Here is a 26,165-nt window from a genome sequence, read left to right on the forward strand (position 1 = left end):
AACCCCCATCTCTACTAAAAATACAAAATTAGCCGGGCGTGGTGGCGCGTGCCTGTAGTCCCAGCTACTCGGGAGGCTGAGGCAGGAGAATCGCTTCAACCCGGGAGGCGGAGGTTGCGGTGAGCCGAGATCATGCCATTGCACTCCAGCCTGGGCAACAAGAGCGAAACTCAGTCTGAAAAAATAATAATAATAAAAAAAATCGCAGCTTCTCCACCTGGAAAGTCCCAATTCTACTGGGTCTTGGAGTGCCGACTCGATTGCCATCTCCGCTGCGAAGCCATCTCCTCTGAGAAGGGGAAGGAGATGGGAAGTCTCTGCGGCCGCTGACCTCAGCTTTGCCTGCCCTTCCTCGGTGGGACCCGGGAAGAGCCGTCTTTGGGGTCTCTTTGGGGAAGGGACGGGGTCACATTGGCGCATCGCATCCCCGGTAGCGGGCAGAGCCCCCAGCTCACAGTGAGCGCGTGCTCGATGTTTCTTGAATTGTTGTTTTCATTATTTGTGTTGTTCCAAAGAAGGCGCGAGGGACACGGTCCGGGACCAGTCGGGAGCTGGGGCGGGGGTCCTGGGCCTGACGCTGGGCGGGGCTGGGGCGTGTCCGGGGCGGGGCGGGAGGTGCGGTCGCGGCTCGGTCCTCGCAGGCGCTGCGCGCGGGGCTGGGGCTGCAGTAACCGTAACCGTGGCCGCGGCCGCCGCAGGCGCACAGCGCGCGTCCAAGTGGAGAACAAAGTGACCCCCAAAACTTCTCCAACTCCTCCCGGCGTTCCCGCGAGGGCCACGCGCCGAGGGTAGCGGAGGGCGGCGCGCGACCGGCCCCACGGAGCCCGGCGCGCGACCCGAGGTAAGGGGCGCCCGGGTGAGGGCGCAGGAGGGCGAGGAGGGCGCTGGTCGGCGGCGGCTCCGGGTCCCCTGCGGGCGGGGCGGCGCGCGGCCGGCGGTCCCCTCCCTTCCCCTTTGTTGGCCGCCCCATTCTGCCCCCGCTTTCCTGGGAGTCCCGCGGAAGGTCGCGGCTGCGGGGCGCGGCCTGGCACCCTCTCCCGGAGGGCGGCAGCGTCCGGGCACAGCCTGGCACGGGGGACGAAGCACTTTCCAGAAGGCTCTGAAACCAGGTCCGCTGGTCCCCTGGCGCTGCGCGACACGCCAGGACCCACTTTCAGCCCCGGTCCCATCCCGGATGGGAGGAGGCGGCGCCCCGGCCTCCAGATACCGAGGTTCTCGCCCAAAGCCGAGCCGTGGGTGCCCGGAGGGGAGCGCCCGCTGCGCCCACGCCCGCCCGGCGACCTCGGAGCCTCGGAAAGGCGCTGCGGCGAAGCAGGACCCCAGGCGGTCGGCTCGGCGAGTGTAGACCGTGCGGTCCCTGCTCAGCCCCTCTGGCCTTTCCGAGCGCGGGAGCCATCCTGGACGGGCGCGGCTCCTAGTGGGGGCTGAGGTGCCAAGTTTCTGTGAAAGCCGACACGTTGTGCCTGCCCCTAATGGATCCTATTTACCAAAAACAGTTCAGAAAGAAAATAGTCCATTCTTCCAGCCATTCGTTGCTGACAGCCGCTGGAAATGTCCGGGAGTAACATTGCACGAGGTATTTCTATCTTTAAGGAGCGGTGAAATTTAATATTGATGAGCTTGCATGCCTTTTTTTTAAATAGACAAATAGGTTAACTTTATTTAAAGAGGGAGAAGGCTGCTTGATTCCAAAGATAATTTCATTCAGGGGGAGGTTTTCCTGCTTTTCTCTGCAGAATTCAGGCAAGAGGCCACTTGGTGACACTCCTCAGCCTCCTTGGGTAATGGTGAGACCTTTATTGACTATGCGATGAAGGGCCTGGGATTCTCTTCTCATGGTTATTCACAAATTCTGCCTTTTGCTCCCCAAATGATACTGACGACCTTATTTTAACAGACAACACCGGCTATCTCCAGTTCTCTTTCCAATAGATTTAAGCCAGAGTGTCTCTAAAATCGCACCAAGTTTCGTACAGGTGCAGATCATATGCTATAAATGTTTCAGTCCCAGGCTCTGGAGAAAAAAGTGTCCATGGTTTTATAATTTGGGCTTAACCAGTAGAACTTGTGTGTATACACTTGTAGAAGTATTTCCTGATGTTCTTAAGATTGTTATGTTTTAAAAATGTAGTATCATGATTGGTGCAGTTTTGTAAGCAAACTTTTGTTCCACCGGATTTTACCTGCTCACTTTATAGGAAAATAAAACTTGTTGCTTTAGGGTGTCAGAGGTTTTTGTATTGGGTAAATGTAAAAGAACATGGCAAGATATAACTGAAGAAGAGTTTATTATTTACAGTGTCAAAACACGCCCCTAATGACCTCAGAATCAGCTTTCAACACCTTCACATACCATACTAAGATGCTTCATAATGTGGCACCTGCCTGCCTTTCCAGTTCCATCTACTGACTTTCCCCAGGCCTCCTGGCTCTCCCCCGCTTGCACACTGCCTGCTCTAGACACATCAAGCTACTCAGAAGTTGTTATTTCCAGACCATTGTTTGGAATGAATGAAATTCTGCTTACACTGTTCTTACTCCTCTTGCCCATCTGTCAATTACCCACACATTCTTAACGTGTCAGTCAAATACCTTCTCTAGGAAGCTTTTCTTCCTTATCCTAGGCGGAGTTAAGCTCCTCCTCCTCCAGTAGTCAGTGCTTCTACTAGAACACATTTTTGTATATACCTCTGGCAGTGCCACCTTGCACAGTTGTTCAGGCTGTTCACTACACAAGGTCATCTTGTCCAACAGGCAATTGGAGGCTGAAATCCGATTCACACTCCACTTGCCAAGCCTCTAGTGCACTCCTCTCCATTGGAGAGGATACATTTGGCAATTTAACCAAAAATACAGTATGGGTTAGTAGTGACCCTAAGCCTATCCCCACTACTGTACTTAGCATCCATCACTTCAACTGACGTAATAGGAGCTCAGTTAAGGTTCCTAGCTTCTGTGAATGAATGAAGGAAGAAGGGATTTTTTTTTTTTTTTGAGACAGGATCTCCCTTTGTCGCCCAGGCTGGAGTGCAGTGATTCGATCTCAGCTCACCGCAGCCTCAGCCTTCCCAGCTCAATTGATCTTCCTTTCTCAGCCTTCCAAGTAGCTGGACTACAGATGCGTGCCACCACACCTGGCTAATTAAAAAAATTTTGTAGAAACGGGGTTTCGCCATGTTGCCCAGGCTGGTCTCCAATACCTGAGCTCAAGTAATCCACCCTCCTCGGCCTCCCAAAGCGCTGGGATTGTAGGCATGAGCCACCGTGTCCGGCCAGAAAAGATTACTTCTCATGAACTCTAGAAAGAAGTAAGAGTTTGGGGGCAGATTTTTTTGTATAAGTCAGTATACAGAAATATGCTTCAGTTTGCTCTATCTTATGTCTGGGATGTTCAAATGATGCTTAGACAGATGTCTTCTCCTTGATTACAGGGAGGAATCTGCGAGTGTGAATTCATGGGTGGGCATCAGGGATTTGTGTCAACATGTGGTGCTTTGTCAGCTGATGACTTTTCAAGCCACTCAGGTTTACGTGTCTAATTGTGATTTGCTAAGAGAGATAAGGGGGCAAGAAACTTGCAAGTAAGGCCCTAAAGAGCTTGGCTCACGTAAACATGTGCTAATAAATTGCATTAAAGTGCCGTTTTGTATATAAGAATTTAAGTCACCCTAAAGTGAGATGTCACAGAATTAAACTAAGAAAGTAAGAAGGGTTTGAGTCTGATTTATTTAGGATCTCTAATGAGATCAGTATTTAATATCACAGTTGTACGCATGAAAAATGCAGTTTTCATTGGGAAGGGGCCATTTGCAAGCTGAATTGGCTGCAAGAGTTGTAAAAATGCTCCAAATTTTGTATGTAGTTAAAAATTAGCAATTTGTGGGGTGACCTGGTGGTATTTTTCAAGCTACAATAAATATGTGAATTATCATGCAAGCATTTATAAGATTGTGATATAAAATTATATACTTGTAGATATCAAAAGTGTTTGCTAGTTATGTGGAATCTTGGAATCTCTAGAATTCATAGCATTGGAATAACTTTAAGGATAATATCGATCAATTTTCCCATTTTATGAGTAAGGAAACTGAGTCCCAGGAACTTATCCAGGGTCACTGAGCTTGTGTAGAGGCATAGCCAGGACGAGCTTTCAGATTTCCTGGCTTCGACTTCGTATTTAAGTACCTATAAGAACAGCCTTCTGTATGTTCCATCATTGGCCTCACTTGGGAAATCTTGAAGGTATAGGCTTAATTTTAAGATCTCAGGGAAAGAAAAGATTTTCATTGCCAAACACAATGCCCTGGGTAAAGTAGGCATGTGATAAATATTTGCTGAATGGAGGAATGAATGAACAAACCAGATGACAGCTTCCTTGTTTAAAGTAATTGATAAGAAGTGATGCAAAGTCCATTTGGAGTAGAATTTGGCCCATGTGTTTGTATTTCTTAAATGCCATAAAAAGTATTGGTTAAACTTTATGGAAAAGATGGGCATCTCTATTATATATTCAAAGACATTTGATATGCTATAGGAAAAAATAAATTTTTTAAATTTTTATTTATTTATTTATTTATTTATTTTCGAGACAGTCTCACCCTGTCACCCAGGCTGCAGTGCAGTGGCGATCTCAGCTCACTGCAACCTCCATCTCCTGGGTTCAAGCGATTCTCCTGCCTCAGCCTCCCGAGTAGCTGGGATTGCACCCACCACCACACCTGGCTAATTTTTGTATTTTTAGTAGAGATGGGGTTTTGCCATGTTGGCCAGGCTGGTCTCGAACTCCTGACCTCAGGTGATCCACCTGCCTCGGACTCCCAAAGTGCTGGGATTACAGGCATGAGCCACGGTGCCTGGCCAGGAAAAATAATTTTTATTTCTTTATTATTTTCTATAGGAGAAGTTAGAACTCCTGACAGAAAAGCATAATGAAAAAGTTCAGGATTTGGAATTACTAAGTTTGTCTGAAAACTAGCTTTGCTTCTGCAGACCATAAATGTCACCAGCCTCAGTTTCTTGTAACTTCTTTTTTTATTTTTTTTGAGACAGTCTCACTCTGTAGCCCAGGCTGGAGTGCTGTGGTGCCATCTCGGCTCACTGCAACCTCTGCCTCCCGGGTCCTGGTTCAAGCAATTCTCCTGCCTCAGCCTCCCGAGTAGCTGGGATTACAGGTGTGCACCACCATGCCCAGCTAATTTTTGCATTTTTAGTACAGACGGGGTTTCTCCATGTTGGCCAGGTTGGTCTTGAACTCCTGACCTTGTGATCCGCCCGCCTCGGCCTCCCAAAGTGCTGGGATTACAGGTGTGAGCCACTGCACCCAACTTCTTGTAACTCCTTAAATCTTAGAGTTGTTACAAAGATCAAATGAGCTGAAGTGCATGAAAGCACTTTGCAAACTTTGGAACAATGAACAGTAAGAGGAGTTAGAAGCTGTGGCAGTAACTACTTGGCCTGTGCATACACCATCTCATTTATTCCTCTGAATTTAAAAAAAGTAGACTTTTGTGGAATAAGGAAGAAATTCATGCTTTAACAACTCCCTCGATGTTAAACATGTATTGAGTGAGCCCCCTATGATGTGTTAAGAACTGTTAAACTGGGCTGGGTGCGGTGGCTCATGCCTATAATCCCAGCACTTTGGAAGGCCAAGGGGCGGATCACCTGAGGTCAGGAGTTCAGGACCAGCTGACCAACATGGAGAAACCCCGTCTCTACTAAAAATACAAAAATTAGCGGGCATGGTGGCACATGCCTGTAATCCCAGCTACTTGGGAAACTGAGGCAGGAGAATCACTTGAACCCGGGAGGCAGAGGTTGTGGTGAGCTGAGATTGCGCCATTGCACTCCAGCCTGGGCAACAAGAGGGAAACTCTGTAGCAAAAAAAAAAAAAAGAAAAGCATCCAAAAAACTGTTATGATCTGAACATGATGGTCAGTAAGAGAACTTACTTTAGAGAACAGTAAGTGACATTAAGTGACACAAAAGCAAATTCCTTAAGTTTTAGGTGGAAGAGTGATAGGTCAGATTTGCATTTGAAACCAGTTCCGTTCAGGCACCTTGGCTTATGCCTGTAATCCCAGTACTCTGGGAGGCCGAGGCTGGGGATCACTTGAGGTCGGGAGTTCAAGACCAGCCTGGCCAACATGGTGAAACCCTGTCTCTACTAAAAATACAAAAATTAGCTGGGTGTGGTGGTGCACATTTGTAGTCCCAGCTACTCGGGAGGCTGGGGCATGAGAATTGGTTGAATCCGAGAGGTGGAGGTTGCAGTAAACCAGGATTGTGCCACTGCACTCCAGCCTGGGCGACAGAGCGAGACCCCGTCTCAAACAAACAAACAAAAAAAGAAAGCAGTTTCTTTTTAGATTGTTGTGAGTAGATTTAGGGAAGCAAGCCTGGAAGGAAGAAAGTCAGTGTTAACAGTGTAGATCGTCAAAGGCGGTGGCAGTAGTATAGTGGGGACAGACATGGAGGAAGATTCCAGAAATATAAAGGAAGTTCGATGGACTCGGTGACTGAGAAAATGGAGGGCAGGGAGAATCACATCCAGTAAAGGATGACACCCAGGCTGCTCACCCATATGACAACCCAGAAGGAGAAGGTTGGAGACCTGTGGGATCCTTTACCCAAGTTCACGTAGTTTGAAATTGCACAGCTGAGATTTGAATCCAGCTCTGTCTGACCACATGATCCCTCCACTCTTCTATCCTGACCCGATGGTTAGCATGCCCTTAATTGTAAACAAATAAAGGATCTTAATAAAAATCATCTAGCATTTGAAAGCTTTTATTTTTATGAAATGTTTTTTCATAACATTAAGGAAAAAAAAATGCCCACAGATGGTTACTGCCAGCAGACATAGGCTGGTGCCCTGAGAAGGTTCCCTGCCAGAAGTGTGTAATGTATTTCCTCTCCTGGATGTTATATGGCCTGGGCTCTGGCCCACTCCTCTCCAGGCATTCCATCTAGCTGAAATTGGTCTGCTTTATTTTCATTTATGAGGTTTGTAGATTGAGTAACAGAATCTGGACTGCAGTGTTCATTGTGTTTTCATGGTGTCGGATTACAAGCTTTCTTTTAAATTAATGGTTAGGTTTCTGAATGTGCGTTTTGGACATAGTTCTTCATGTGTTCCCATTACTAAGTGATTTCTTTGCATTGGGAACAGTATGTAAAACTCGAATTTTGAAGCTTCTTTTGTCAGTAGTTTGGGAAATGGCTTAATAAATAAGCTTGCAAATCTTTCCTTATGCTGGTGAAAGTGAAGGATTCTCATTGCTTTTAAAATATAGTGATGAATTTTAGTGCAATATTTTGCGTTATTTTAAAATTCAAAAAATTATATTGTTGTTGTCTAGTAAAGAGCATTCTGTAACTTAAGATTTTCATCTCTAAAAGAAGGATGACAGCAGTGCCTTCTTAGAATATTGTTTTGAGAATTGAGAAATTAATGAATTAACATAATATAGCTGGGTGTAGTGGCTCACGCCCATAATCCCAGCACTTTGGTAGGCTGAGGCGGGATGATCACTTGAGGCCAGGTATTTGAGACCAGCCTAGGCAACATAGTAAGACCCTGTCTCTGCAAAAAAATACAAAAATTAGCTGGGCATGGTGGCATATGCCTGTAGTCCCAGCTACTAAGGAGGCTGAGATGGGAGGATTGTTTGAACCCAGGAGGTCGAGGCAACAGTGAACCATGATCACGCCACTGCACGCCAGCCTGGGTGACAGAGCAAGACCTCATCTCAAAATAAAATAAAATTAGCATAATATGCTTAGAACCTGGCCTGACGCAATGAGAAAGTTCACTAAGTGTTTTGTATTTCTTTCTGTCATTTTTTTCCTTGCATTTTTCCCTGTCTGGTTAACCCCCAGTCATCCATGGAGACCCAGAGAAGCCTTCCCTCTGAGTTGCTTCTTAGGCACTTGTGTGGTCTATATCAATCGTTGCATTCATCATATAATATTTAATTCTTGATGACTTCTCCATCACACAGGGGGTGCTTTGCTTGTTTTATTTATTTATTTATTTATTTTTGAGACGGAGTTTCGTTCTGTTGCCCAGGCTGGAGTGCAGTGGTGTGATCTCAGCTCACTGCAAACTCTGCCTCCTGGGTTCGAGCAATTCTCCTGGCTTAGTCTCCCAAGTAGTTGGGATTACAGGCACCCACCACCACACCCAGCTAAGTTTCGTGTGTGTTTTTTTTTTAGTAGAGACAGGGTTTCACCATGTTGACCAGGCTGGTCTCGAACTCTTGACCTCAGGTGATCTGCCCTCCTTGGCCTCCCAAAGTGTTGGGATTGTAGGTGTGAGCCACTGAGCCCAGCCATGCTTGTGTTATTTTTGTACCGCTTTTAGATCCAGCCTGGTGCTTTAGTGAACACTCTTAAATGGTGGTTGACAGAATGTGTGAAGTGTTCATTGAAATTGTTTTTAAAAGTATTATAATATGATTATGAGATTGAGAGACACTTTGCCAAATATTTGACTCTCTAAATGGACTTTATCAATAATAAAGTGCTGAAAGTTAAAATACATAAAGTTGATCCGTTTTTTTTCCCAAGCGTGGAATTGTGGCAAGGTTATTGTATTGGATATTAACAGCTCTAGATTCTGGTGTGGAATACACCTTTTACCCATTTGGCAGGTCACCTAAACATTTGAGGGACTTAGCTTCCTCAGGGAGAGAATAAAAAATATATATATATATTTTTTGAGATGGAGTCTCGCTCTGCTGCCTAAGCTGGAGTGCAGTGGTGTGATCTCGGCTCACTGCAACCTCCGCATCCCAGGTTCAAGCAGTTCTACTGTTTCAGCCTCCTGAGTAGCTGGAATTACAGGCACGCACCACCATGCCCAGCTAATTTTTGTATTTTTAGTAGAGACGGAGTTTCACCATGTTGGCCAGGCTGGTCACAAACTCCTGACCCCAGGTAATCCACCCGCCTCGCCCTCCCAAAGTGCTGGGATTACAGGTGTGAGCCACTGTGCGCCATAAAATTGTTTTCTAATGATTCCCAGTGTCTCCTGGCAATGGAGCCCTAAATCCTTCTCATTAACCTTCTTCTTCAGGCCTTGTACTAAGACCTGAAGGTTATGATTGGCAGAATAATAGTCATACTTCTCATCACTCTGTATAACCATGAAGCTGGATGAAAATGAGGGCTCTCAAAAGCGCATTGGTGCATATGAGCAGAAATGAAGGAAGAACACATCTGGAATCCATCAAAACGAATTAAGTTATCTTTTGTGTTGGTGGCATTTGAAACTTCTGGGATCAATACCTACTGCATGAATACATGAAGCCTCGATGAACGTTTGCCGAATCAGAAACCAACATATTTTCCGATTTCACGTGTCCATTTTGAACTTCCCCTCCGGAAAATCTTAGTTATTCTGTGAAACTGGAGTTAGCCGTAGTAACCCTCCCTTGACAACCATCTACTGAACTGCTTGATGGGAAGCCACTGTGTCATATGGGCAAATACCTTGAGGTTACACAAGATTTAAAAGAAAATCAGAAACCTCACTGATTGGATCCATTTGTTGTGGATACACTCACTCCCTCCTAGCAGGTCCCACTTGCTTGCATCTTCTTCTGTATTGGAATTTTGTTGTTGTATTAGGTTGGTGCAAAAGTGACTGTGGTTTTTGCCATTGAAAGTAATGGCAAAAACCACAATCACTTTTGCATCAACTTAATAACTCGAGAGCACTGGCTTCCCCAGCCTTCCAGGCTCATCTCAAGCATTGCTTCTAAAGCTTTTCTCATTTTCTGACCCTTCATTTCCTCTTGAGAAGTAATCACTCCGTCCTCACCACCCTCAGGGTCCATCCTCCACATGGCCAACTTCCCTGTATGGTGGTTATAACCTTGTGTGTACGATGGTTGTATGTGTCTCTGTGTCCTACTTTCTCTCGCTGTTGGGTTCCTTATTAATAATATACAAGTGATCATTCTGGCTGGGTGCGGTGGCTCACACCTGTAATCTCAGCATTTTGGGAGGCCGAGATGGGCAGATCACTTGAGATCAGGAGTTTGAGACCAGCCTGGCCAACATGGTGAAACTCTGTCTATACTAAAAATACAAAAATTAGCTGGGTGTAGTGGCAGCCACCTGTAATCCCAGCTACTCAGGAGGCTGAGGCAGGAGAATCACCTGAACCTGGGAGGTGGAGGTTGCAGTGAGCCAAGATTGCACCACTGCACTCCAGCCTGGGTGACGGAGCGAGACTCCATCTCTCCCCACTCCCCCCAAAAAAGTGCATTCCGTTGAGTCTGTTGTGTGAGATGTTTTGGGACTTATGTTACTTTTATCAGTGCCTTTGCTTTTCTCCATTTTGATGGGTGACAGAAGATGAGCTATTTGAAAGAACTTGTATGTGTTTCATTGAATTGTTCTTGGTGTTTGTCCAGTCAGAGGTAATCCAGGCAGTCAGCATATATTACTGAAAAGAAGACTGGATCCCTGGGTTTTGGGTAGTTTTGCCAAAAATAGCTGCATGATCTTGAACAAAATAGTATATTCTCTCTGGGTTACCATTTCTTTATTTGCAACTTTGGGAGTTGCATTGGACTAAATGAATTTTTGGGGTCCTTTCAACTGTAAAACTCAATGTTTCTATGTAGCTACACAGTATGAGAAAGGAAAAGAAAACATTTTATAAAAATTTAAAAGTTGCAAGGGCCAGGCACGGTGGCTCACGTTTGTAATCCCAGCACTTTGGGAGGCCAAGGCGCGCAGATCACGAGGTCAGGAGATCAAGACCATCCTAGCCAACATGGTGAAACCTGTCTCTACTAAAAATTACAAAAAAAAAAAAAAAAAAAAAATTAGCCAAGCGTGGTGGCACATACCTGTAGTCCCATCTACTTGGGAGGCTGAGGCAGGAGAATGGTGTGAACCTGGGAGGCGGAGCTTGCAGTGAGCAGAGATTGCGCCACTGCACTTCAGCCTGGGCGACAGAGCGAGACTCCATCTTAAAAAAAAAAAGTAAGGTTGCAAGATGGCCACACTCAGTGTTGGAGTCCAACCTTGTGACCGGAATGATGGGGAGCAGGAACAGAACTTGGATGCTATGGCACCCAAGAGGCCCTGACCTGGGGCAGGAAACAGGTTTGGAGGCCATAGGCTCCTTGTGGTGCTGGAGGAGGCCAGTCTGGAGACAGTCCAGGTAGGGAATACATAAGAGCTGCTCAGCTGTGACAAGCGCAAGTCTATGTTGTTGAAGAATGGACGTGACCCTGGGGAGGAGCGCTCAGACACAGCCCAGCAGAGTGCCCTGACACTGCTGGAGAGTCTCCTGAGCCAAGCTGGCGTGCTGCAGGTTTCTACCCACACGCAGAAGAAGGTTCTGATTGAAGTGAGCCCACAGACCTGAATTCCCAGAACCTTTGACCACTTTTGTGGCCTCATGGTTCAGCTTTTACACAAGCTCAGTGTTGGAGCAGCTGATGGCCCCCAGAAGCTCTTGAAGGTAAATAAGAATCAGTGTCAGATCACTTTAGTTGGAAAGTGAATTATTATTGTTAGAAATAAAATATTTTATTTTTATTTTTACTATTTTATCTCATTTTATTGTTTTGATGGAGTCTTGTTCTGTTGCCCAGGCTGGAGTGCAGTGGCACAATCTCGGCTCATTGCAACCTCCCCTTCCCAGGTTCAAGCCATTCTCCCGCCTCAGCCTCCTGAGTAGCTGGGATTACAGGCACACACCACCATGCCTAATTTTTGTATTTTTAGTAGAGACAGGGTTTCACCATGTTGGCCAGGCTGGTCTTGAACTCCTGACCTCAGGTGATCCACCTGCCTTGGCCTCCCAAAGTGCTGGGATTACAGATATGAGCCACTGCGCCTGGCCTGGATTCTTATTTACCTTCTCTTTCATATATCCAGTTGGATATATGAAAATTGGTACTTTTTTTTTTCTTTTTTTGAGATGGAGTCTTGCTCTGTTGCCTAGGCTGGAGTACAGTGGCACAGTCTTGGCTCACTGCAACCTCTGCCTCCCGGGCTCAAGCATTCTCCAGCCTCAGCCTCCCGAGTAGCTGGGACTACAGGTGCCCGCCACCATGCCTGACTAATTTTTGTATTTTTAGTAGAGACAGGGTTTCACCACGTTGGTTAGGCTGGTCTTGAACTCCTGACCTCAGATGATCCGCTAGCCTCAGCCTCCCAAAGTTCTGGGATTATAGGCATGAGCCACTGTGCCTGGCCGAAAATTGACACTTTTTTATCTATCCCAGTCGCCAGCGATATGTGAGAGGTGCCCAGTAGTGATACTATTATTTTTGAGGTAGGGGCCTTTGCCCACAACAATGCCAGTGTAGAATATACAGAGAAGATGGTGTCCATCAGCTGGTATCCCCTTTCTGCTGCCCTCTGCTGTGCAGAACTTACCACAGCCTTTGAAGAAGTATGGGGGAGTCATTTGACAGTAGTAGAACCTGTTCTGAAACCAGGAACGCATCCCTCGATGGTTCTGAGCTGACTGCCGGAAGATGACCTTCCTGCCCTGAGACTGTGGAGTCTGGGGAAGCCAGGGCTACACATTTGCTCTTTGTTTATCCTATGAATACTCTTCTTTTATATCTGGTTGTTTTGTGGTTCCCTAAACTTAGCAGTATGTACTGGTGTAAACTGTTTTTTCCACTTGGACCTCAGGGTCAGATGTGAGGTTACAGAGTTAGCAGTTTGGTTCCAGGCTTTAAGGCAGGCTTTAGCATCGTATTTCCAGCTTCCTGTGCTCTGAAGGAGAGAAACTTGATTATTTCAGCCACGGAAAGTCTGGAGAAGAACTGGGAAAGAAAGCAGTCATGAATGCTAGTGGTGAAAAACTGAACAAACAAGTGATTTTATCTGCTACAGTTCCAGGGTAGAAAAAGTGGAGCAGGCAGGGCCTTGCCCTCCTCCCTGCCCCACCGTGGCAGCTGCGGTGGTAGCAGCACATACACAATCATAGTAAATTGGCAGAGGAAATACACAACCGATTCCTGGCTAGAGGGGGAGAGACAAGGCAGTGTGCATGGGGGAGCCGAGAGGGGAGATGTGGGCCCCTCTGCTCCTCCCACAAGAGTTTCCCCTTTGGCCCCAGTGGAGACTTGGCCTGCAGCAGAGGCACAGCTGGGCGTGTCGAGTCTTCCACTTCTCTGACTTTTCTGTTCTCTGGGACCAGGGAGGCTGTGAAAACGGGGACCAGTAATTTCTTTTTCTTTTTTTTTTTTTTGAGACAGAGTCTCACTCTGTTGCCTAGGCTGAAGTGCAGTGGTGCGATCTCGGCTCACTGCAACCTCTGCCTCCCGGGTTCAAGTAATTCTTGTGCCTCAGCCTCTTGAGTAGCTTGGATTACAGGTGCGCACCACTACACCTGGCTAATTTTTGTATTTTTAGTAGAGATGGGGTTTCGCCCTGTTGGCCAGGCTATCTTGAACTCCTGACCTCAGGTGATCTGCCTGCCTCGGCCTCCGAAAGTACTGGGATTACAGGCGTGAGCCACCGTGCCTGGCTGTGATAAGTAATTTCTGCACCAGTCCTGCTGTAGGCTACCTGCAAGACTAGATGTTTGATTGGAAGGCTGGTCAGAGTCACTTCTAGCTGCTGATCTGTAGTCCTTCCAGAGTCTTCCTAGTGTGCCTCAGTAAGTCAGAGTAGTCAGGGCCCATATTCTGTGTGTAATAACCAGGCTAATCCTTGGAGTTCACCCCAAATTTCCAATACCATCTTTCTGTTTTTGTTTTTTTTTGGACGGAGTCTTGCTCTGTCACCCAGGCTGGAGTGCAGTGGCACGATCTTGGCTCACTGCAACCCCCACCTCCTGGGTTCACGCGATTCTCCTGCCTCAGCCTCCTGAGTAGCTGGAACTTGTTACAGGCGCCCGCCACCACGCCCAGCTAATTTTTTGTATTTTTAGTAGAGATGGGGTTTCACCATGTTAGCGAGGATGGCCTCAATCTCCTGACCTTGTGATCTGCCCGCCTCGGTCTCCCAAAGTGCTGGGATTATAGGCATGAGCCACTGCGCCCGGCCTCCAATACCATCTTTTTTTCCAAGTCTGTTACTCTATTATGTAACCTCGTATTTTGAGCTTAGCTGTAGGACATTTACTTACCAGGGAAATAGATTATTGCATCACCTTTAACTCCTCTTTCTTTGGTACCATTGCTTTGTGAATATAGTAGGCTCCAAAAGAAGATGTGGCTGAGAAAATAGATGGATTTATAGAGTGGGGAGAGGTTGCTGAGGTGGGCCCACAGCCTGGAGCATCCCTCACTGCCAGAGGTTGCAGTGAGTCCCTCTCAGCTTCCCAAGCAGGCCTTCACTTACCTTAAGCCATTTGCCCCACGTGAAGAGGCAGAAGGCAGTCGTGGAGTAACCCATGATGAGCCAGTGGATGGTCTGTTGCACCAGAGTAGAAGGCTTGGAGGATGGTAACGGAGGTCAGGTTGCCCAGGGCAAGGCTCTCTCCAATTAGCCTGGCAGCCTGAGGAGGGAGGAGTAGCTCATCAGCAGCTTGTCCCTTATTTTCCCTTTCACCTACAACCTGGAGGCCTGCCTGTCTTTCCACAATAAAAATGAGGAATTCCATCTGGAAGCAGGCCAGGCATCCTGAGTACAGGCTATGCCAGAGGGCCAGGAATCTTGGAGAGACCCTGAGAGAGTTTTTTGTTTTTGTTTTTGTTTTTTATTTTTAAGACGGAGTCTAGCTCTATTGCCCAGGCTGGAGTACAGTGGCGCGATCTCGGCTCACTGCAACCTCCGCCTCCCAGGTTAAAGCAATCCTCTTGCCTCAGCCTCCTGAGTAGCTAGGACTACAGGTGTGCACCACCATGCCTGGCTAATTTTTGTATTTTTACTAGAGACAGGGTTTCACCATGTTGGCCAGGCTGGTCTTGAACTTCTGACCTCAAGCGATCCGCCCACCTTGGCCTCTCAAAGTGCTGGGATTACAGGCATAAGCCACCCCACCTGGCACTGTGAGAATTCTTTACTTTTTTTTTTTTTTATTTGAGATGGAGTTTTGCTCTTGTTGCCTAGGCTGGAGTGCAGTGGTGTGATCTCGGCTCACCGCAACCTCTGCCTCCTGAGTTCAAGTGATTCTCTTGCCTCAGCCTCCTGAGGGATTGCAGGCGCCTGCCACTACGCCCGGCTAATTTTTCTATTTTTAGTAGAAATGGGGTTTCACCATGTTGGTCAGGCTGGTCTCGAACTCCCGACCTCAGGTGATCTGCCTGCCTCGGCATCCCAAAGTGCTGGCGTCACAGGCATGAGCCACTGCACCTGGCCAAATTCTTTACTTTCAAGGAATTTGAATCCTTTGAAAAAGTCACTGGAGAAAAGGGTGGGTGAGGAGGAGCCACCAACTGACTAGTTCTTGGATCGCGCCACCTGCCTCTGGGTCCTCGAGCCTCGAGGAGTGGAGTGCAGGGAGGCTCCCACGTGTAGCCCCTGGGGGTCCTGGAGGCAGTGCTGCCTGATTAGTTTTACAGATGGGAGGCTGACCCAGGGCAGAGCTGGTGATCAGTGACCGAGTGCCTACCAAGTGCCTGATGTTGAGGTCAGTGGGGAACCAGACACACTCTAATGCTGCCCACACTCTAGTGGTAAGGACAAACAAGTAAACGAAGATGTTTATAATCAGGGCAGCAGAGGACATAAGTCCAGTGGCAGAGCTGCAGTAACACTCAGGGCTCAAGGCACTTTTTTTTCAAATCGGAGTCTTGACCGGGCACAGTGGCTCATGCCTGTAATCCTAGCACTTTGGGAGGCCGAGGTGGGTGGATCACAAGGTCAGGAGTTCGAGACCAGCCTAGCCAACATGGTGAAACCCTGTCTCTACTAAAAATACAGAAATTACCGGGTGTGGTGGTGCGTGCCTGTAATCCCAACTACACAGGAGGCTGAGGTGGGAGAATCACTTGAACCCCGGAGGCGGCGGTTGCAGTGAGCTGAGATCGTGCCATTGCACATCAGCCTGGGCGACATTTTTAGAGACTGTCCTCCCCACCTCCCCCCACCTCCCCCCACCAAAAAAAAAAAAAAAAAGACAAAAAAAAAGACAGAATCTTACTCTGTTACCCAGGCTGGAGTGCAGTGGCGTGATCTTGGCTCACCACAACCTCCACCTCCCGGGTTCAAATGATTCTCCTGCCTCAGCCTCCTGAGTAGCTGGGATTACAGGTGCCCACCACCACACCCAGCTAATTTTTTTATATTTTTAGTAGAGATGAGGTTTCACCATGTTGGCCAGGCTGGCCTCAAATTCTTGACCTCAAGTGATCCACCTGCCTTGGCCTCTCAAAGTGTTGGGATTACAGGCGTGAGCCACTGTGCCCGGCCAATTTTTGTGTTTTTTGTGGAGAAAGGGTCTTGCCATGTTGCTCAGGCTGGTCTACTAGGATTACAGGTGTAAGCCACTGCGCCTGGTCTGCTACTGGCTTTTTGATCGTACTTGGAGAAACTGCCCTAAATAAAGTAAGACTTGCGCTTGTAGGGCATTCAGTGTGTGGAGGGTGTGGGGGAGTGGAATCAACGTCTCTCTTCCCATCTCTTTTCCCTGCACGATGCCCCTTTGCACAGGCTTGCGTAGGATTGTGAGGATCTAACCATGTTAGTTATTTTGCCAGAGATGGGCAAGAGATTTGTAGGCCATTTGCATATAAATGCAGCCAGGTTTTCTTATTTCAGGGTGATCCATGGTGTATGGTTTGACAGGAACCATTTTTCTTTTTCTTTCTTTCTTTTTTCTTTTTTTTGAGAGGGAGTCTCACTCTGTCGCCCAGGCTGGAGTACAGTGGCACAATCTCGGCTCACGGCAAGCTCCGCCTCCCGGGTTCACGCCATTCTCGACAGGAACCATTTTTAAGGAAAATGTCTGGTTTCTAAAGAAAAGGTTTGTTGAATATATTAGTTATAAGCATATTGACAGTGAAAACGATTAGGTAAAATGTCAGGTTACTTAAAAACATCATTTTGTAATGAATATTAGTGAGAAAGCACTTCTGTCTCTTCAATAAAGGCCATTTCCTGAGGGATACCAACAGGCAGAACTTTGCTTAGTTCTATTTCAGTTTACCATGTAATTGGAATTTTAAAATGACCTGTCTTTAAAAATCTAGGGATGTCACAAAGTCAGACTGTCATAAGTTTCACCCCGGCCATTAGTCTAAATGTGTGAGGAAATTGAGCCCGTCGGATGGTTGCCATTGCAGGAGTCTTGGTGTGTGTTGAGAAGAGAATGTCACTGCAGCGTGGCATTTTCTGAAAAGCTGTCTGTCACTGAAGCTAAATTTTGATAGCTTGATAAATCACATTAGAAAATTCACTAAGGCATGGAGTGTACAGAGTTGGCAGCCAGCAGTTGGAATTTTCAGCAAACCAACAAATGGGTTGTTCCGAAATACATGGACACATACATATGTAATTGTCAACCTTAAATAATACATCATATGGCTTTTTCCATTGTCTAAAGGAAAATCTCTAAACATTTATAGAGTGCATTGAAAATTCTTGAATAATTTCAAGATATAAAAGTACATTTATATTTCTGTGTGTGGTAGATGATAATATAACAAACTTTTGAAAACTATGTTTGTTGTAATTTCTCATTTGGCATCCTTAAAATTTGTTAAAATAGCATGACACTGAGATGTGGCTTACAATTAGTGGTTAGTCTGGATAGTGCCTCTTATGTGTATATTACGCAGAAAGTCAGCAAAATCACCTGTGCAGATGACAAACATATACCTCAAACCTCACGAAATATAAGGCACAGAGAAATCAATTGCCTCAGGCTAGGGGTGAAACACAGTCACTTTCCTACTTATTTCCAGGTCTCTGAACCAGGTTTTCCTGGAAGGAGCTGTCTCCATTTAGTAATATTCCCAAGTTTTGTCTCTTTGGTACTCACTGTTGGTCACTGACAGTCTAAGGTACCTTCCTTTTCTGGAAATAATATTTTTTTTATTATTATTTTTTTAACCTGCCCCTTGCAGAGCAGGGCTACACCACAGGCAGTGTGCCCAGAGAAGCTGGAAGTAAATTTCTTAGCATCACTCAGTTCTTCTGAGGCTCAGTGTCTGAAATGTACATAAATTCCACTCTCTTGAATTATTCCTTGAAACTCAGACTTTTATTTGACCCTTTTGGATGTGGAAGTTTGTATTGTGAGAAAAGAAAAATGCACTGACTGTACTGTAGCAGTGTTTGGAAACCTTATTGTGATGTTTTTATGTTTCCAGTGGGTGAATCTGTAGTTAGGTTCAGTGTTTTGGGGGCAGTTGCTTAGTGTGTACTGCCTTGGAGTTGTAGGAGTGAAATAGGAAGAGGAAGAGAATAATGGAAAGCACATTGGGTATTGTTCCAGAACAGAGGTTCTCAAACTTCAGGGCGTCAGAATCACCTGGAGGGCTTGCTAATGCATAAATCGCTGGGTCCTGTCCTCTGTTTCTGACTCAGAAGATCTTTTTTTTTTTTTTTTTTTTTTTTTGAGGCAGGGTCTCACTCTGTCGCCGAGGCTGGAGTGTAGTGGTACAATCTCGGCTCACTGCAGCCTCCACCTCCAGGGTTCGGGCGATTCTTGTACCTCAGCCTTCTGAGTAGCTGAGACTACAGGCGTGAGCCACCATGCCTGGCTAGGATTTGTATTTTTAGTAGAGATAGAGTTTCACCATGTTGCCCAGTCTGGTCTTGACTCCTGAACTCAGGTGGTCCGCCTGGCTTGGCCTCCCAAAGTTCTAGGATTACAGGTGTGAGCCACCATGCCCGGCCCTGACTCAGAAGATCTGAGTTCGGCCTGATAATTTGCATCTCTGTGATGTTTCTAGGTGATGCTGCCACTGTGGCTGATCTGGGGCCGCATTTGGAGAGACTGTGTCCTGGGGGCTCAGTGTTGGTCTGTACTGAGTGGAGATGTGGATCCGTGGACGTCATTCAGCTTCTCAGGGTCTGGGTTTGTATATACCTCTTGGTCCAGGCAGTATTAGTGATTTTCTTGAAAATCAGAGGAATCCTTTGTTCCAAACTACAACTTATGTGAAATCAAGACCCAAATATATAATATACAAAAGGGATGAAATGGAAATTATATTAATTACACAGTTGTAAGGGACAGAAGGCCCCTTGGGCCCCTCTGAAGGACCTAATACAATTGTGAATCCAGTGGAAGAGAGGATTTCTAAGGTCCCTCGCACCCGTAGCTTTCTCTGATTCTGTATGCTCTTTTTTTTTTTTTTTTTTCCAGGCTGAGTCTCACTCCGTCACCCAGGCTGGAATGCAGTGGTGTGATCTCGGCTCACTGCAACCTCCACCTCTTGAGTTCAAGTGATTCTCGTGTCTCAGCCTCCTGAGTAGCTGGGACTATAGGCGCCTGCCACCACACCCGGCTAATTTTTGTATTTTTAGTAGAGATGGGGTTTTGGTCTTGAACTCCTGGCCTCAAGTGATTTGCGTGCCTCAGCCTCCCGAAGTCCTAGGACTACAGGCGTGAGCCACCGGGGCCGGCCAGATTCTGTGTACTCTTGAAACTGTAAACTGTTAGAGAGTGGAAGGAATCTAAGTGGAAGACTTATGACTTTGAGGTTGTGCCTTTTGATATAAGAAGCTATGTTTGGGATATATAAATAGGTACGCAATAAATTAGCTTGAGATTTTCATGGTAGCAACAGCTCATAAAAGATCCACAGCTCATTTCTAGTAGAACTTGGGAAATTCCAGTAAGAAAAGAAATGGGGTAAAGGATTTCGGTAACACTGATGTGCCTGCGATCTTCGTGTGCAGCTGGTATGTGTAATTGAATTGAAATAATTTAACCCATTTTAATTTTCATTTATTTATTTTTTTGAGGTGGAGTTTCGCTCTTGTTGCCCAGGCTGGAGTGCAATGGCACGATCTCGGCTCACTGCAACCTGTGCCTCCTGGGTTCAAGCCATTCTCCTGCCTCAGCCTCCCCAGTAGCTGGGATTACAGGCATGCACCACCACGCCCGGCTAATTTTGTATTTTTAGTAGAGATGGGGTTTCTCCATGTTGGTCAGGCTGGTACCTCCCGACCTCAGGTGATCCGCCCGCCTCAGCCTCCCAAAGTGCTGGGATTACAGGCATGAGCCACCACGCCCAGCTTACAAAAATTAAATTTAGGCCAGGCGCGGTGGCTCATGTTGGCCAGGCCAGTCTCGAACTCCTGACCTCAAGTGATCTGCCTGCCTCGGCCTCCCAAAGTGCTGGGCCTAGCCAACATGGTGAAATCTGTCTCTACTAAAAATACAAAAATTAGCCAAATGTGGTGTCATGCCCCTGTAATCCTAGCTACTCGGGAGGCTGAGGCAGGAGAATCGCTTGAACCTGGGAGGCGGAGGTTGCAGTGAGCTGAGATCGAGCCATTGCACTCCAGCCTTGGTGACAAGAGTGAAACTCTGTCTCAAAAAAAAAAAAAAAAAAAAAAAAAATTAAATTTAGGAGCTGTTCTTTTCAGTCCTTGGTAATGTTGAGTGAGTCCTCTTTAACATGGAATGGCCAAAACCAAAACCAAAACCAAACCAAACCAAAAGGATTCTTAGGATATTTCAGGTGGTTATGCAATTTATAAGACTCTAGGGGTCTTTACAACTCCTCACTTTCAGGAGTGGAGGGGTAGTTATGGAATTGACACTGGTTAGGAGACCTTTTGGACAGGCGATCATTTAATCTGTGCTTATCTTTTGAATTAGAAAATTTCTCCTTTGGACCTGACCTACATAGCTGCTGCCTTCCATGAGTTTGTTTCCATTTATAATCCTAATGAACAGCATTGAGATCCTGTGGCTTCTCAATTTTTCATATCATAGCAAAATAACTGAGTGTGAGATATTTATTTTGAAAAACTTAGAGAATCACTTCAGTCAGTCTTAGTTCTGAACAATGAAACAGCTTGTCTCAATGCACACTTCCTTTGGTCATATTGATCTATTTTTCTCCTGAGAGGAGTGTCTGACAGTGGTTTGCCCTGTGACTGGTATATAATTTAAACATGTGCTAAGCATAATTTTAGTTCCTTTGAGATCGCCCTCAGTTTTTATACCTCATCTGGCTCTCACAATTCCATTTAATTACAGCTATTTTGATATTTGGCCAAGTCACTAAAACCAGTCAACTCTCTATGGGGAGACAGTAAACTTTTGATCAGCATATCACTAGAAGTGAAATTCTTCTGCAAACAGACACTTTTTCAGGAATTATTCTTGTAAATGCAAAGAGACGTTGGCAGCCTTTTGATACTTTTGGAGGGGTTTTGGTGAGTGCCAAATGGTGCGTAGCTACTGTATGCTTGGAAAATGTTAACGAGAGGCTCAGCTTTTCTGAGTGTGTGTTTTGGCTTTTTGAGATAGCTTCCATGTAGGAAGAACCTTCTTTTAAGACCAAATGTAGACTCTGGATTTCCTCCAAGAGAAGTATTGTAAATATATCAAAGCTGATACTGTACTGAATTTCTTTATAGAATGAAAAAAGGAGTGGTTAATAAATAACATACAGTGTTTGAATAGAGCCCACAATTTCAAAGAGTTCATCTTTCCTTATGGCCAGTTTATTACAAACATTTTATGTTCAAGCCCTGTTTTCTCCGCCCCTTGCATTGTCATATTTCACTTTGTACTGTACAGCCCACATTTCTTATCCTGTTCTTTACTATGAGAGTTCACTGAGCAAAAGTAAGTCCATAGAGCAGGAAGGGAATGATAATCCTTAACAGTATTTTGATTTTTCTCACTTTTGAGCTTTTGACTCAATGTAGTCTTACAGAAAGCACATTTGCTACTTTTGTGTTGGGTGGAGTGAGGTTTAAAAACAAAAATCAACCAACCAACTTACCAAACCCCATTAATTCCTAATTCTGTAAGATATAAGATGTAAGATATCTTACAGAATTAGGAATTAATGGGGTTTGGTAAGTTGGTAAGATATAAGATATCTTACAGAATTAATCACAGGGCAATTTCTGATGCTATTTTATTTTTTAAAATTTATTTTATTTTATTTTTTTGAGACGGAGTCTCACTCTGTAGCCCAGGCTGGAGGGCAGTGGCGTGATCTTGGCTCACTGCAACCTCTACCTTCCGGGTTCAAGTGATTCTCCTGCTTCAGCCTCCCGAGTAGCTGGGACTACAGGCTCCCGCCACCATGCCTGGCTAATTTTTGTAGTTTTAGTAGAGATGGGGTTTCACCATATTGGCCAGGCTGGTCTCGAACTCCTGACCTCAAGTGATCTGCCCCGCTTGGGCTCCCAAAGTGCTGGGATTACAGGCGTGAGCCACTATGCCCCATCCTCTGATGCTATTTTAGAAATACTAAAAACACATATCTTAAAATCTTACAATGTAGCATTAGAATCATATTAAAATCATAAAATACTGGGAGAGACCTTAGAGTGAGTTCGGACTCACTTCAGAAGATGGAGGTGAGAGAGTTTAAGTAACCTGCCCAGTTTCTCCCATCTTGTAAGTCTGGCCATTATGCTCGGGCTTCTGAGTGTCCTCTCACTTCTCCTGCTCCTCACCTGTCCCCTATCTGTGGCACGTTGTTGCTGCTCCTAACTGGGGCTGGAGGACTCAGGCTTTCTCTGCACATAGATGCTTACCAGTCCCTGCGGCTCCGGTAATACAGCTGAGGTTTGGGGTCTACAGCTGGCTTAGTCTGTGCTCCTGCAGGTGTGTGTGCCATAGACGATCCAGAAAGCAGGTCAAAAAATCCCTGTCTGCTTATTTCTGTGTTTGATAATCTGTAAATTCTCTGTATTCTGAGTTTGATGTGGAGTTTTGTCTCTTTTGCTTTGGAGAACTCGATATTTGGGAGATGGCTTGCTGGGAGAGGTGGAGGAACTCAAGGGAAGAGAAGAAAGGCATGGTTACCAACATTTACTACATACCTTTTCTGCATCTGGCGCTGTGCTAGGTACTTCCAAGTGCTTGCTCCCCTCTGCTACACAAAAGGGATATTGGAAAGCCATATTGTACACGAGGATATTGAAGCATAGAGCTGGGATTGAATCCCAGTTTGTCTGACTTCATATCCTTCCTCCCAACTCTTTCTTGGGAGGGGGAAGGGCACAGAGCACATGTGCGTTTTATGAGCCATATGGAAGTCTGAAGAGCTGCTCAGCTCTGACAGCTGTTTAAATTATCTGTGACACTGCATCCCACCATTAGCAGGGATGATGGATTGTTGACAGTCTCCATCAGAAGAGGCTGGAGTCCCAGTCTGTGGAGGAGCACTCACAAGGTCTTTCCTAAGTGCTGAGTAAGTATAATTGAAACTTGGATTCTAATTATTATTGCTGGGTTAGAAAGCACTGAAGATACTGTTAGGCAGATATATCTCTATGTATCTGTCTATACACACACACACACACACACACACACACACACACCTGAGATGGGGTAGATCATTGTATTTGTGTGTCTATCAGCAAGAAAAGGAAGGAAAAACTAAGGTGATGTGTATTTTTAGTAGAGATCTTCCATAATTTAAAGTCATTTTGTTATTCTCTTTGCTTCGACACAAAAAATACGTGGACCTTTTCTGTGTACCTTACTCTGGTAAATCTATTTTGTCTAATCTCATGCTACTCATTTGTATTCCATTTTTAATTAACTCTTTGTCCTTGAAAATATATTTTTCTTTGTCTATTCTTATTTGGTGGAACTGTTTCATCTGTTTAGCTAGTGTTTATACTCTTTGAGGTCATTGACCTTATTATGTCTTTATCTTCCCTCATTATGCAGGATAGGGTTTAATTCATAGGCATCAAATAAATGTATATAAAGTAGTTATTTTTATTGTTTCTTTCTCAAATTACTACAGTATTATGTTAAGTAGTTTTTGTGTTTTGTCTCTTTAAGTTTTGTTTAGTTCACTGTAGTGCTTTTTTTCTATTATAATGTAAATCTTGCTGAGTTTTAATGCTAGTCATTTATGAATATCTGATACATGAAACTCAATCACAAGACAGATGTGATTGTAAAATGATTCTTTGCTATTTGTATCAATATAGGATGCTTTTGACTCTGGTAGATGGTTTTCCTGTTCTTTTGTCTTTAGTTTTTGGTCTTTTCGTGAGTGTCTACATATACTCAATTGTGAGTTCTTGTCATTTTATATTATGTGGTTCATTTACTTATTTAATTTTTCCTGCCAAATATTTTTCCTTTTTAAAAGTATGAGAGAGAAAGACATTTCCTTGGCAGAGATAGTGCCAGAGCAGCAGAGGGAATTGCAGTAAGCATCTGTTTACCTTTCTTATTCCTTCTTTGCAAATTCTTCTCCTATGAGAAAAGAATCTCCTTTAGGCTACAAGCAATGGGGCAGGCTCATGTTGAGTTTGGAGTATGAGTCGTCCGTCAGGAGGCTGGAGAGGCAGACTGGAGCAAGAGCTGGTAAGGGCTTGAAAGTGTAGTTAGGATGTCTGGGTTTAACTTGGTCTGCAAGTGGGGAGGTGTTGGAGGGTTGGACTGGCAGAGTAGGGTGTCCATCCTGGAGCTGGGGGTTCCAGCTGGGATACTGCAGGAGTCCCGGTCATCTGTGCAGAGAGTCCGCACAGGGTGGATAAGAGAGAAGAGAGAGAACTGTCCAGATGAGGCAACTGGCTGGATATGGGGACAAAGCATAGGGAGGGGTAAAAAATGACACTGGGCATTCAAGCCTGCGTACCTGTGATAAGGATGATACTACTCTACTAATGGAGTTGGGGGAAGATTAAATTTGGGTCAAGTCAAGGAGAGTTTGGGTTTGATTCTTCTGATTTCTGAGGTGTCAGCAGGCTCTATGGGAAGTGTCTCGTGAGCAGTTAGAAATCTGGAGCTCGAGAGAGACAGATCTGGGCTGGGTATGTAGATTCAGATTCATCTCTTAGAGGGGATGACTGAAACCATGAGAAATAATGAAATTGTCAAAGAAGGATGTGCAAAGAGAGGCAAAAAAGACAGGCAAGAGCCTTGTTTTCTGCTTAAATTTTGGAGGTAGAAGAAGAATAGGAGGCAGAGAAGGAGACTCAGAAAGAATTGTCAAAAAAGAGAATTATTAAATAAGTTTTTGAGCAGGATGGGAGGTGAGGGAGAGTTTTTAAACTTTAGGCTGGGCGCAGTGGCTCATGCCTGTAATCCCAGCACTTTGGGAGGCCTAGGCAGATGGATCACTTGAGGTCAGGAGTTTGAGACCAGCCTGGCCAACATGGTGAAATCCTGTCTCTACTAAAAATACAAGAATTAGCTGGGCATGGTGGTGGGCACCTGTAGTTGCAGATACTTGGGAGGCTGAGGCAGGAGAATCTCTTGAACCCAGGAGGCGGGGGTTGCAGTTAGCCAAGATGGCACCACTACACTCTTGCCTGGGCCACAGAGCAAGACCCTGTTTCAAAAAACCAAAAAAAAAAAAAAAAAAACCTCCAAACAAACCTTTATGTAATGTACATCAGACCGTGAAGACTGGCAAAAATTTTAAAAGGCAATAATACTTGCTGGCAGGGGATCTTCAAGCATTGCTGGTGGGAATAACCATTCTGGAAAGAGTTCTGACAGAGTCTATTAAAATTTCAAACACACATAGCCTTTGACCCAGCAGTTCCTCCCCTGGGACTCTCTCCCATAGAAATAAAAGCAGCCGTATGTAATTTGTTTGCACAAGAATATTTATTGCAGCATTGTTTGTAGTGGCAAAGAATTAGAAACTAAGTGGATGCTTTCGACAGAGGAATGGTTGGATAAGATGTCACACGTCCATGCCTTGGATTTCTGCACTTGACCTGCAAGGATTCCCATGAGAAAAGAAGAGGCAAGAACCTTGTATACTATAATCCCATTTTTGTAGAACATAAAAGGATAAAAAAATTATTGTGTAGATGTTAATGGTGCTTGGGAGGAGAGAAATTGGTAGTATGGGAATACTATATTTAAATTTAAATGTAAATGGTATTTACATTTAAATGGTAAATTTAAAAGTAAATGGTATTTACATTTAAATGGTAAATTTAAAAGTAAATGGTATTTACATTCGAATGTAAATGGTATTTACATTTAAATGGTAAATTTAAAAAATCAGGCTGCTTGGCTGGGCTCAGTGGCTCACGCCTGTAATCCCAGAACTTTAGGAGGCCGAGGCGGGTGGATCACTTGAGGTCAGGAGTTCAAGACCAG

General features: G+C 45.3%; 1 protein-coding gene and 1 pseudogene across 3 annotated transcripts in view; both read left to right on the forward strand.

The window, feature by feature from the left end:
- Window positions 1-617: 617 nt before the first annotated feature.
- Window positions 618-26,165, forward strand: part of TIAM2 (TIAM Rac1 associated GEF 2) — a 267,112-nt gene continuing 241,564 nt past the window's right edge. The window contains exons 1-2 of one of the 3 annotated variants that reach the window (XM_063666743.1): window positions 641-841; window positions 1,497-1,576. The gene's annotated coding sequence lies outside the window, so the exon portion shown is untranslated. Of the gene's footprint in view, window positions 842-1,496; window positions 1,577-26,165 lie in introns of all 3 variants that reach the window. The other 2 variants (XM_063666750.1, XM_063666740.1) reach the window with 2 other exon arrangements.
- LOC129039142 (ribosomal RNA small subunit methyltransferase NEP1-like) lies at window positions 11,016-12,500 on the forward strand (annotated as a pseudogene).

This window comes from Pongo pygmaeus, chromosome 5, assembly GCF_028885625.2.
Source record: "Pongo pygmaeus isolate AG05252 chromosome 5, NHGRI_mPonPyg2-v2.0_pri, whole genome shotgun sequence".
Classification (NCBI taxonomy): Eukaryota; Metazoa; Chordata; class Mammalia; order Primates; family Hominidae; genus Pongo; species Pongo pygmaeus.